The 12,799-nt window shown below is 47.5% G+C and overlaps 1 protein-coding gene across 1 annotated transcript in view; it reads left to right on the forward strand.

Moving 5' to 3' along the window:
* The window catches only part of DACT1 (dishevelled binding antagonist of beta catenin 1), a 54,701-nt gene that overhangs the window by 9,626 nt on the left and 32,276 nt on the right, over positions 1-12,799 (forward strand). The gene's annotated exons all lie outside the window — the stretch shown is intronic.

The raw sequence follows: 12,799 nt of genomic DNA on the forward strand, positions 1-12,799 counted from the left end.
CATACTCGGTTTAACCCACCTCCCAGGGTGGTGGTTGTGAGCATAAAAGAGGGACTCAAGGCTCAGTGGCAGAGCGTTTGCTTGGCATGCAGAAGGTCCCAGGTTCAATCCCCGGCATCTCCAGTTAAAAGGACCAGGTAAGCAGGTGATGTGAAAGAGGCAGCATCACGTGTTCAACTGAGGCATAATCTAGTCAAGGGGGAAAGATGGGACCATAAAGCTGACAGTTAATAAAACCTGTACTGAAAGGGCTGCACTTCCCCCTCTAAAATCAGTCTTGCAGTCAGGCTGTTCTAGAATTCTTCACTCTCCCTTGATAAATAAGCCACAGAAGTGGCTAGGAGTACCTTTACAGCCAGTTTGGTGTAGTGGTTAAGAGCGGCAGGACTCTAATCTGGAGAGCCGGGTCTGATTCCCCACTCCTCCGCTTGAAGCCAGCTGGGTGACCTTGGGTCAGTCACAGCTCTCCCAGAGCTCTCTCAGCCCCACCCGCCTCACAGGGTGTTTTGTTGTGGGGATAATAATGACATACTTTGTAAACCGCTCTGAGTGGGTGTGAAGTCCTCCTGAAGGGCGGTATATAAATTGAATGTTGTTGTTATTGTTGTTGTTGTTAAAATGGAGGAGGGGAGAAAGAAGTCATAAACCAATCCTTAGGCACCCGCTGACTCCCAAACCCTTTCTAAGCCAAAACTGTGGCCTGCATCACACGAAATATTCCCTGACGGTTCCCCTAGGCAAAAAAGACCCACTCTCCTGGCTTTCCGCAAACAATGAAAAACTGAATTATTCAAAAAGGCTTTTTACTCAGATAGGAGGGCTGTATTGTAGGGGAGGGGTCTCAGATGATTTCACTACTATGTTGCCTTACGCAGTACCTGTTGTCTTAAACATATGCTTCTATGAGCAGCAGCGGCGCCAGGGTTTTTGGTGCTTGCAGCCGGCCAGCTGGCCGAGCACCCACACACGCGCACAGGCCTGCGTGATGACATCACATGTGATGTCATCATGGGTGAGCGCGCATGCCACCAGCCCGATTGCTGTGGTGGGCGGCTGGGATGGCGCGCAGGTGTCCTCCGAGCTCTCTCGCTCGGTTTCCCTGCGCCGCTGCAGAAGCCTGCCCACCGCTGCTGAGCCCGGCCGGGGGAGTGTTCTGGCGGCGGTGGCAGCTTGGGGCGGGAGGGCTAGGAGGCTGCAGGTCCGTGGGGCGCACTCCCGCCCCCCCGCCTCCTCCGGCGCCCTGAGGCCACCGCCTACCTGGCCTCAGTGGGCATGCTGGCCCTGCCTATGAGCTGCCTGTGCTTCATGTGGTCTAATGTCAGCCCCAGAATTGCTTATGTTCTATTTCAGCATTTCTTCAACTCTGTATCGGATTCTTACTAATGCTATATGTCTTTGTAAAATTGTGTTTATTTCCCCTATGGCATTGTTTATGGAAATGTCCTTGACACTGTATGGAAATGTCCTTGATATTGTATGGACATGTCCTCGATACTGACTGTACTAATCTCGCACGACGCAATCCGCCTTGAGTCTCAGTGAGAAAAGCAGACTATAAATGACATAAATAAATAAAATAATTAAACAGGAGCATGCCCCCCCCCGCACACACACACACTACCTATCCTGCATCCTTGCCCTGCTTTTGATGCTACTGGGTATCGGGTTTGGGGGGTGGGGTTAAAAAATTCAAACTGGACACGTGCATAAAATCCTACACGTATAGGTCCATAAGGATAGTTAGGTGGGTAACCAAGTCGGTCTGCAGTAGCGCACCAAAATTTGAGTCCTGTGGCAGTTTAGAGACCCGCCTTGAGCCCGTTTGCAGGGAGGGTGGGATATAAATATGGTTCTTGTTGTTGTTGTTAATATTAATAATATTAATAATATTAATAATAATTAATATTAATAATATTAATAACAACAACAACAATAACAACAATAATAAAAGATTTTCAGTGTTCTACTGCCGACCAACACAGCTACCCACCTAACTATCCTTACAGGCAGCACCACATTCAGCCGCAGTTGTCTGATGTAGGTCCATATTGCACTGCCCAAGTTTAATGAAAAACTGGCCTCTGAGCTGGGCACATGTGTAGGATTGTACACATGCACACCCTGTTTGAACATTAGGTCCCTGTGTGGTGTTTGGAGGTGTGGGACACACACACGGTGTGCCTACTTTTCTTTCTACTTCAGGAAGGGGAGTGATAGGGGGAAATGGATCGCTGTCTCGGCAAGCCGGAGAACAAAAAAAATAATATTCCGTACAATATAAAAGGATTCATTTGCTTCGCCATGTCTCAGAAAGCTATCCCTGGGTTTTGAAATGCAATGCATTCCATAATGGCATAATGGCTTGGGGTGTGTTTGGGGTTGGGGGGAGAGGGTGTTCTACAGAGAATTTTCTCCCGGGTTCCACATCTGGTCCTCATAAAACAGCACCGAGAGCAGATGCCAGGTCTCCTATTTCCTCAATCAGCTGCTCGGTCATGAGATTCCAATCTTTCTGGATTGCTAGACCTCCCCCACCCCCCCGCTCCACATTTTTCTTTGTGTTCGTTCCTTTCCTTTCCTGTCATTTTCCCATGTGGGAAAACGGAGCCTGGGTAGTCAATTCAAGGCATTAAAAAGCATGCTGAAATGTTGTGTAGCTGTATCCCTTTGCAGACATTTAAATCTGTTTATAGATAAACACACCGGGGGGGCAAGATCATACCTGTTCACTGCGTCCCAACCTATCTGCATTTGAAATCGTTGTCGGCACAGAGGTCTAACAGCCAGCCTAGGATTGACGGACTGATTTTATTTATAGCCTGCCTTTCGCCCTAATGAGGACTCAAAATGGCTTACATCTTTCTCCTTTTCTCATTTTATCCTCATAACAATCCTGTGAAGTAGGTTGGAGTGGTGGAGAATGCCCTCAAGTCATACCTGACTTATGGTGGCGACCCCCTCCCCCCAGTAGTGTTCTAACAGAGACGGTTTGCCATTACTGGTCTTCACTGGAGGTCTCCCTTCCATTTACTAACCAAGTCCGACTCTGCTTAGCTTCTGAGATCTGACAGGATCAGGCTCACCTGGCCTACCCAGGTCAGGTTGGGAGGTAGGTTAGGCTGAGACTATGTGACTGGCCCAAGGTCACCCAGTGAACGCCTATGACAGAGTAGGGATTCGAATGATTAGTAATTATTATTACAGCCAGGGGTCATTTCGTAGAAAAAGAGCTGGAGGAACTCATTAGTATAACTCATTAGCATAACTCATTAGCATATGCCATGCTCCTTGACATCGCCGGAAGTGTGCCGTTAGCATAGCTGATTTGCATGTGCCACACCCCCTGACATCACCTATCCTGGCTGTTTTGGACCCAATCTGGGCCATTCAGGGCCGAAATTGGGCCCAAAATGGCCAAAAAGGGCTGAAAGTGGCTGAAAAGGGGCCCAAAATGGTCAGGATCAGGCCGCTGCTGAGTGGGAGAGTGATCTACCACCCATCAGAGGCCCGATTCAGGCCATTTTGGCCCCAATCCAGGCCGAAACGGGCCCAAAATGGCTGAGAGTCAGGTGGGCGGGGCCACCTGTCATGTGACCTCTTTGGGGAACTGCCGGAACTGCATTCCTGTGCGTTCCCCCTCAAAATGAGCCCTGATTACAGCAGAATTATTATTATTAGGTAGGGTTGACATCGTAAATGGGGCATGGAGATCTCCTGGAATTATAACTGATCTCCAGATGACAGAGAGGTCCTCTGAAGAAAATGGCTGCTGTGGAGCCATTATTCCCTGCTGAGGCCCCTCCCCTCCTCAAACCCCACCCTCTCCAGGCTCCGCCCTCAAATTTCCAGGTATCTCCCGATGTAGGGAACTCTAACTGCAGGCCTGTTTGGGAATCTTTTTTGTCTACATTGTATTTTTATATTATTTCCGTTTGTAAGCTTCTTTGAGTCCCCAGTGTGGGACAAAACAGGATGCAAACATGGAAATAAAAAAAAAGGCAAACATCTGTGAACTGCTCCCGGGGCCATTGCAGCTGCAAATACTGACACTCGCACTGGATGATCTGATGTGAAACAACCATTCCTTGGTTAGCAGGAGTTGTGATGCTAACCCCCAAGTCAATCCCATCTCACAGCATCTTAACAACAACAACAACATTTGATTTATATACCGCCCTTCAGGACAACTTAACACCCACTCAGAGCGGTTTACAAAGTATGTCATTATTATCCCCACAACAACAATCACCCTGTGAGGTGGGTGGGGCTGAGAGAGCTGGGACTGACCCAAGGTCACCCAGCTGGCTTCAAGCAGAGGAGTGGGGAATCAAACCTGGCTCTCCAAATTAGAGTCCTGCTGCTCTTAACCACTACACCAAACTGGCTCTTAAGCCAGTTCCATGCATCCACTTAGGGTTGCCAGATCACCTTACCCTCCCAGCAGGAGGGGGGGAACCAGCACTTACCTGTTTTCTTTTCTTCATGCATATGCGAAGCACGCACACTCTCCTGAGCCTGCGTGATGATGTCACTTCTGGGAAATGATGTCAGCATGCAGGCCTGGAAGTGCATGAGTGCTTCAGACCAGGCCAACTGGAGCCCAAATGGGCCCGATTCAGCCAATTTGAGGCCCAAATTGGCCCGGCGCAAAGCACGGGAGAGCTCCTAGCGTAGCACAATTACATCGGTCCTGGGCTGATGTTGTTGTGCCACACTGGGAGTGGACCTGGGAGGCCTGTTCCCTTGACCCCCCTTCCTGCCCCCCTGCTGGCTAGGTGAGAGGTGGGGGGGGCAGATGGTGGGAGTAGGGAATCCCCTGCCCTCAGCGGGGAACGGCAACCCTAGATCCACTCAGCAAAGGGTGATTCTGTGCAGAGCTGTCATTTCCAGGAAAACTGGGTGCACTTATAAGAAACAAGAAGGGCTACCAGCTTATAAAGTGCCTGAAGCGTGTGGCTGGGGACAAAGGTGATATAATAATAAGAATAACATTTGATTTATATACCGCCCTTCAGGACAACTTAACATCCACTCAGAGCGGTTTACAAAGTATGCCATTATTATCCCCACAACAATAATCACCCTATGAGGTGGGTGGGGCTGAGAGAGCTCTGAGAGAGCTGTGGCTGACCCAAGGTCCCCCAGCTGTCTTCAAGCGGAGGAGTGGGGAATCAAACCTGGCTCTCCAGATTAGAGTCCCGTGCTGGCTCCCTGCTAGCCAACCTGTAATCTCAAATAGCCAGAGACAAGAAGAAGGGGAACAAGGAAGCAGAGATTAGAGTTTTTTTGGCTGGGGTGATGGTGCTGGGGGACGAGGTCCATTTTCAAATGCCGTTTAAACAGTTGCAAAGGAGGACGAGAGAGATGCCAAGACGGGGAGCTCCAAAGAAAGGGAGCAGCCGCAGAGAAAGGACAGAGGCACGAAAGAAAAGTCACTTGAGGTTTATTCAGAGTCTGCCAGTAGCATATTTGTCCACAGAAGAATTTCCAAATCACAAGCCGTGTTATATTTTTGTAATCAGAACCCACCAAAAGATCTCAAGCCAGTGCTGTGGAGAGGTAACAGGGTCATACTAGGGTCTGGGACGCCCCGTTCAAATCCCCACTTTGCCATTGAAACTTGCTGGGGGATGTTGAGCTGGTCACACACTCTTAGCCTAACCCGCTTTGCAAGTCGAAGAAGTGAAGAAATGAGCTGTGACTCACAAAAGCTCATCACCTACCACAAATTCTGTTAGTCTTAGAGGTGCTCCTGGACTCTTGCTCTTTTCTACCCATCTCGATCTACTTCGCAGGGAAAAAGATTTGGGTCCAGCAGCACCTTAAAGACCAACTAGATTTCGAGGGTATGTATTTTCCGAGTCAAAGCTCCCTTCTTTGGATACTCTCAAAAGCTGCAACTTAGGAAATCTATACTTGGTCTATAGAAGAGCAAGATTCGGGGTCCAGTGGCATCTTATAGACTCTCCAAGATGCTGCTGGACCCCGAATCTTGCACTTCTATTGCAGATCAATCCAGCTACCCACTTGAAACTGCGGCATTATTGTTGAAGAGGGGAGAATGATGATGCTGTAAGATGTTCGGGACCCTATTGGAGAGAAAATTGGGGGCAAATCTATAATGATAAAATGATGCGCCTGTCTGCCCACCCATCTGTCTGGCTACGGCAGGCAGAACCCCTCAGAAAATAAAACTGAGAGTCTCAAAATTGGCCACCGGTGTCAGGATGATAATAGGATCTGCAGTGCCAGAAATGAAGGGAATCGGGACACTTGGGTCCAGATTAGCTCCAAAACATCCCTATGCTATTTGCCATGGAAGCAGGGGTCATTTTGTAGAAAAAGAGCTGGAGGAACTCATTAGCATAACTCATTAGCATAACTCATTAGCATATGCCACACCCCTTGCCATCACTGGAAGTGTGTCATTAGCATAACTGATTTGCATATGCCACACACCCCTGACATCACCTATCCTGGCTGTTTTGGACCCAATCCTGGCCATTCGGGAAAGAAATTGGGTCCAAAATGGCAAAAGGGGGCTGAAAATGGCCGAAAAGGGGCCCAAAATGGTCAGGATCAGGCCGCTGCTGAGTGGGAGAGTGATCCACCACCTGTCAGAGGCCCGATCTGGGCCATTTTGGCCCCAATCCAGGCCGAAACTGGCCCAAAATGGCTGAGAGTCAGGTGGGCGGGGCCACCTGTCATGTGACCTCTTTGGGGAACTGCCGGAACTGCATTCCTGTGCGTTCCCCCTCAAAATGAGCCCTGCTCACAAGAAGAGAGGAAGGTGGAGGCAGCCCAGACAGGGAGGGTAGAAAATCTCCCCACTGTGACAAAACAAAGGGGGTTTGACAACTTCCCTGACCTATCAAGTCCACTGCGGAATTGTGATTAGAATGAACTATGATCTGGAAGACCCAGGTTCGAATCCTCATTCTGCCACTGAAGGTTGCTAACTGGCCTTGGGCCAGTCACCCTCTTGCCCTAACCAACCTCGCAGGTTGTTGTTGTTGTTGTGAGGATAATACGGAGCACAGGAGAATGATGCAAGCGACTTTGGGTCTTAGGAATGGCATATTTGTTAATCTAATCTTTCCTATGGTTCACCAAAACCTGGTGCAGGAGACAGAACTGCTTGTTCTGTATTCAAACTACTGTTAAATATCACAAGCGCACCAAGCTATAGGGCTGGCGAGCAGGGGTAGACCTCTAGGATCTAAATAATAGATAAAACCAATGTTTTGGCTCTTGAGCTCTCCAGATCTTTAGCCAAGTTCTGAGCAAAGGAAGAGAAGATGGGAGAGATGATTCAGAAAACACCAAAGAGATTTAAGAAGAAAACAAAAAGCAGAAATTTAGCCCTGCCCTGCACAAGAATTGCAATGAGGCGGTAGAGTCCTGAGATGCTATAGGTCATTTCAGACTGCTGATTTGGAAGGTCCCAAACAAAGTGTGTGTGTGAATTTTATCCCTGCTGTGCTACCTTTCTGTTGGCATGGATTTCTTTTTATGTGAAAAAACCTTCAAATAGGCGGCACTCCATTCTACCACCTCCACCTCTGGCGTGCAATAAACCCTGACCTGAGAAAGAGGCAAACCAGAAAAAATTATATTTGCTCGGAGGGAAAAAGAATAAAAGAAGTCTGCGGCTTTGCAATGGGAGCCAATAAGAAAGGAATGCATTTTGCCCATGCTTACAAGTTGGGAAACTTGTTTGTGTAGTAGCTTGAATAAAAGAAGGAGGAGAGGGATGAACGAAGATGCCAAGTTCTGCATTTGGGGAAAAGGAAGAATACAAAGAAACAGAAAGGAGGTCCAGACACAGAAGAAAGACCAACAGTTCAGTTCTGAAGAGGGTAAGGTGAAAGGGCCAAGCCAAACAAGGCCTAGATCCAGTCTCTCTCTCTCTCTCTTTGTGTGTGTGTGTGTAAACAGCACATACAGGAGTCCCCAGTTCAGACTGGGACCATGATATGCATGTGTGTGAAAGGGCAGTTTGATTATTTCCTCTGTTTTCCCTGACCTTGAATGACTCAGTCTAGCTTTATTTGGTCCCATGGGGAGAAATTTAAAAACTGTATACTTCCAGCATGTTTCCTCCGGCGGGGCAATATCAACTGGGTGTGGCAGAGGGGGTGCAGCTGTTGGACATCAGGAAAACCGTGCACAGAGGAACCCGTGCCAATTCAAATTGATCCCCCCACCGCCAATGGCTGCTATTTCCAAAGGGAAAATACGCCGGCAATCTGATCAAGAATCTTCGAACATCTTGTCCGGATTGGTCCTAAGATCCAAACTAGATTAGACAGTGTCCTCATGGCTGCCACGAAGATGCTGCCACCATTTTTAAAAGCATGTAAAAATGCCATGAGGTCAAATCCTGATCAGGCCAGTAGTGTGGTAGGCTGAGGTACTCATGTCCGTCCGTCCCCCCCACCCGGTACCTTATCAAGTGCCAACTCAGTTGCACACCTCGCCGCACGGCATTTTCAGCACTGGAAAAGGATGAGGGAGAGACAAGGACACTATTGTCCTTATCAGGAATGGACCCTCATGACATTTTTAATTTTAAAATGGCGGCGGCGTCCTCATGGTGGCCACAAGGACACTGTCACATCCAGGTTGTTAGACGACAAGAAGACATCTGGGTGGAGGAGACCAGCAGAGATTCGTGAAAGGGTAAACTGAAGAAAGATCCAGAAGAGGACAGGAAAGCTGTAACGGTTGGTATAATCGTGGTAACAAATGTTAAAAGAATGTATAATGGGACCCAGAGGAAAGAGATAAAGGGCGGGGGGGACAGAAGGCACATTCTTGAGGAACTCCAGTGAGAAGGAAAAAGAATAACCCTTAAGGGGGGGGACCCAGCTAATAAAACTAGGCTTGAAAGAGCCCACCAAAATCCAGAAAACATAGCCAAGAGTGACAAACAGCATATCCAACGGTATCATAGCCATCCCAAATATTAGATTTTTATCCTTCTCTTCCTCCAAGGTATTCAGCAGTTTAAGTGCTCTCCTCCTTCCATTTTAGCATTACTTAGGTAAAGGTAGTCCCCTGTGCAAGCACCATTTTAGCATTTACTTAGGTAGTCCCCTGCGCAAGCACCGAGTCATTACTGACCCATGGGGGGACGTCACATCACGACGTTTTCTTGGCAGACTTTTAACAGGGTGGTTTGCCATTGCCTTCCCCAGTCATCTACACTTTACCCCCAGGAAACTGGGTACTCGTTTTACCGACCTCGGATGGAAGGCTGAGTCAACCTTGAGCCGGCTCCCTGAACCCACCTTCCGCCGGGATCATGAGCAGAGCTTGGGCTGCAGTACTGCAGCTTACCACTCTATGCCACGGGGCTCTTGCAAAAAATCATTACTTACATGTTTCTTTATTCACCCCTGGATGTGGAGGAACAACAAACTCAGGGGTGACTGTTTTCCAGCAAGAAAATAGCAGAGGGCCCCCAAGCTGTTCCACTCCTTGCTCAAGCAATTTTAGAAGCTAAATTTACAAAAGAAAAAAAACATGTCTACAGTACAATAAACACAATTCCTCCTGAAGTATATTTGAAAAACCACTGAGGTGGGAAGTTGTGTCTGGGCTGTACCACTTGAGACTACGGGTGGGGTATCGCATGACAGAATGCTCCTCCACCTGGTAAATTATACATTAGAGAAACTGATTTGCTTAGCAGCACTTCTCTATGTGGATGACAATCTTGCCTAGAGAGAAGGATTAACTCCTGTGAGGACCCCACCAGTAGCCTCAAGTGGTACTGCCCGGATATGGCTCTGCCATCTCAGAGAGAACCGGGGCCTCAGTCTAGGGATGGTTGTCATGGCATGGGGCATCAACAACACCCTGAATCAAGCCACACTTTTGCGCGGGTGATCCCTGTGCACCATTGGTCCAGAAGAACTAGCAGGATCGACATGGAAAGATCTTCCCAACATCGGTGAACGATGATGGCTGTGACATCACGCACACAACAGGAAGGGAGGTATTACTACTTCCTGTTGTAGCCCAGAACATAGGAGTTGTGTCTTCTTTGGAGGTTATTAAGCAGAGGCTAGATGGCCACCTGATAGCAATGCTGATTCTGTGAACCTGGGCAGATCGTGAGAGGGAGGGCAGGAAAGGTTACATCAGTGCTTAGTTCTCATGGCCCCTTCTTACACGCCCAGGGTAATGCTGATCACCACTTTGGGGTAAGGAGGCAATTTTCCCCAGGCAAAAAATCCTGGAGGTTTTTTTTTTGCCATCTTCTGGGCATGGAGCAAGGGTTTCTGAGCGTGTAAGGGGAGATAGTTGTGAAATTCTTGCATTGGGCAGGGGGTCGGACTAGGGTCCCTTCCACCCCTATGATTCTATGACCTTCCTATACATATCCCAAGGTTATTTCTTCTCCAATAATCCTCCTTGCTCCTCTTTTAGGATCTGACTCACTTTGGCCTCCCACCTCCAGGTGTGACCTGGTGATTTCCCAGAATTAAAGTGATCAGTTCCCCTAGAGAAAATGGCTGTTAGATTCTCTGGCATTATATCTTGTTGAAGTCCTTCCCCTCCACAAACCCTGCTCTCCCCAGGTTCCGCCCCCAAACCTCCAGGAATCTCAAAACCCCAAATTGGCAACCTTACCTCCAACATTCCCTTTCCTTCTCCCTCTCGGCTTCAAAGCCTGTTATTCCTCGCCTCCTCTCACCACATTCCCTTGGAAACCTCCTTGCAAAGGCCAGACTGTAATTAGCTTGCTTACCGCATAACATTTGCTTCATCACGGCTGCCTTGCCAGGTTGACTCGGGCAGACTTTAAAGCGGGAGCTTTGATCCTGGCCCTCTGCAATTTGGGATAGCCCCACGTTCAAAGGAGTCTTCCTGCCAAACCCTTCCTCACCTCCTGGGGGGCCCATCCCTGGGAAACAGCTTCCCCCAACATCACGTCATGTGGTGGCTTGCAGAAGGGGGGGGCAGCACCAAATTAAAGAGCTTTGGGCATAAATTCTGCACCGTGATCACCGCACCCATTTCTTGAACAATTTTGGTTAATCCGAGGAGGAGATCCATCAACAAGGAACCCCCGAATACTGCGGAGGAATTGCTTGCATATTCTGGGGCGCATGGCTCAAAAGCAGCATTGCCGCACATGAAGTAGGAGCGCATGTAGGTCTTCAGCTGCAGCCCGATTGATTATGGGTGTCATATTGTTTTTAATCTTTATTGTATGTTGTTATACTGCCCTGAGCCTGTCTGACAGGGAGGGTGGTCTAGAAGTGTAGTAGTAGTAGTAGTAGTAGTAGTAGTAGTAGTAGTAGTAGTAATAATAATAATAATAATAATAATAATATACACACATAGAATCATAGAGTTGGAGGTATATGTATGTATATATCTATACGTATTTTAATCTGTGTTTTTTAAGATGTCTTATGGTTTTTAATTGTATATATTGTGAAATATGATTTTAAACTTGGTTGTAATCCGCCCTGAGCCTGCTGATGTGGGGAGGGCGGAATATAAATTGAATAAAATTAATAAATAAATTCAAGTGCGTTTAAAAACCGTTCGAGTTTTTTGTTTTTTTTAAAAGCACCATTTGGAAGGAGAGTGTGTGAAGATGTTGACCGTAAAATGTATACTGGTGCAGTATATATTTCATGATCACGGTTCCCTCCATTGCCACCACCAAAGATGATTGGGAACTGTAGTTTGGGCTGGATGCATAGAATTCTGTTAGAGATTCCCAAGGATCCGAGAGAGAAAATACAGCTGCCAAGACGTCACGTCTGCCGTGTAGATATGCCCACCAGAAGAGAGAGAGAAAAACAGAGGCATACATCGAAGAATTAAAACTGGGTGCAATGCTGCACGTTGGGGTTAAATGTATGTTTGAAAACCTGAAGATACTGAATGTTTCCCTTGTCGCTGCACGCAACATCACGTGACTGCTAGAGATCAAGGTAAGTCTCTCTGCTGTTATGGATCTTATCGCTGACCATCAATCCCGGTAAAATCAAAGTGAGAACTCACTGGGTTTCACGTCTGCATATATGTTTAGCAGGAATCTGGCAAAGCCCTTAACTTCGGTGAAAGAGGATGGGCCAGGGGTCTGCTAGAAAACCAGAAGTTCTGAATAACATACTTAAAAAAAATCTGATTATGGAAGGGTCTTGCTAGAGATGAATGTAAAAAGAGCCCTTTAGATCAGAGGTCCATCTAATTCAGTATCCCAGCTGTTGTAACATATTGGTTAAGTGGTTGGACTGCAACCAGCATTCTGCTGGTTCGACTCTCACCACTGCTGTGAGCTTGGCAGGTGACCTTGGGTCAGCCACTCCTCTCAGCCCCAGCTCCCCAGCTGTATTGTGGGGATAAAGATAACACTGACTTTGTTCACAGCTCTGGGCAGGGCACTAAACTGTTTAGAAGAGCGATACATAAGTGCACTGTTACATGAGTTACTGTAGCATAGCAGTTCAGCCGTTTATATTTATTTATGTCATTTATGGTACACCTTTCTGAGACTTAAGGAGGATTACACAGTGTGAGATTAGTACAGGCAGTTTCAAAGACATTTCCATACACAATGCCATGGGGTAAATAAACACAAGTTTACAAAGACATAGCATTAGCAAGGATCCAATACACGAGTTGAAGAAATGCTGAAACAGAACATAAGCAAGTCTAGGGCTGACATTAGGCCACATGAAGCACAAGTAGCTTATCGGTGCACATATTTAATACAACAGGTAGTGCATAAGGCAACATAGTGGTGAAGTCTATGGTCCTTAACTCATTA

The sequence above is a fragment of the Eublepharis macularius genome, chromosome 2 (genome assembly GCF_028583425.1).
Source record: "Eublepharis macularius isolate TG4126 chromosome 2, MPM_Emac_v1.0, whole genome shotgun sequence".
Lineage (NCBI taxonomy): Eukaryota > Metazoa > Chordata > Lepidosauria > Squamata > Eublepharidae > Eublepharis > Eublepharis macularius.